Raw genomic sequence first — 991 nt, 5'->3', positions numbered from 1 at the left:
TATATATATATCTGTCTACCTGCCTGTCTGCCTATCTGTCTGTCTCTAATTTATACATAAATACATAGAGTGTACAGTGTAAACAACTGCATAAATGCTGGTTATTTGGGATTTGCTTATTGAAATCGGGTGGACATAACTACCGGTATTTGGTTTTCTGATTATCAGAATGATGTATCATCAGTCTGGGAGTAGTTTATTTTTGTCAATAAGTGTGGATTAGATTGCATATTCTATCATTCAATTGCAATACGAGGAATGGTTTCATTATTAATCGTTTAATTTCTGGCTAACCACCTACTAACAGACGGGTGCAATCTCAACGCATTCGATCACATATAATACAAGAAAACTCAAAATAAACACATCTATATTATTTAAAAATCCCCCAAAATAGATTATTAATCGCGAACCCATTACTTATAACAAAATACGATGTTAATATTAAACACACATACCAAATATACTAATATCGAGCAATTGCTGATTAATTACATATTAATTGAATAGCTAATATTTTAAACTCCTGTTTTGTTGTAACAACTAAACAGATAATCCATGTAGAAATTGCGAGGGTAGCAATAAACACAAATACCACGATATGCAGAAAACAAGACTTTGAAGATTTAGAGTCATTAGATATTTTGGTGTTTCGAATAAGAAGAAACTTCGAATGTAAGAGAAATGTCAATAAAACGTAAAGTAAGTCTCTGAATTCTCTCAAGAATTTGACTCAGTGCCACATTTAGGGAGAGGGAGCTGCTCTAGCATCCTACTGGTACTGGTATTCATTACAGTTGAGTATACTGGAGCATCGTCAAATAAAGTGGCTTGCTCAAAGATAGAACGCGCTACACCATCTGGGATTGTACACATGATATTACGATCAACAACCGTGTTCTCTATGTGCGTGTGCGTATAAAATATGTATGTGAGGGCATGTTTACGTGAGTGAATGCAATATGTACGCATATATATATGTATATATATA

At 33.6% G+C, this 991-nt stretch overlaps 1 protein-coding gene across 11 annotated transcripts in view; it reads right to left on the bottom strand.

The window, feature by feature from the left end:
* The window catches only part of LOC128247032 (glutamate receptor ionotropic, NMDA 2B-like), a 1,034,258-nt gene that overhangs the window by 456,447 nt on the left and 576,820 nt on the right, over positions 1-991 (bottom strand). The gene's annotated exons all lie outside the window — the stretch shown is intronic.

Source organism: Octopus bimaculoides, chromosome 2 (genome assembly GCF_001194135.2).
Source record: "Octopus bimaculoides isolate UCB-OBI-ISO-001 chromosome 2, ASM119413v2, whole genome shotgun sequence".
NCBI lineage: Eukaryota > Metazoa > Mollusca > Cephalopoda > Octopoda > Octopodidae > Octopus > Octopus bimaculoides.
This window is presented reverse-complemented; position numbering and strand designations above follow the sequence as displayed.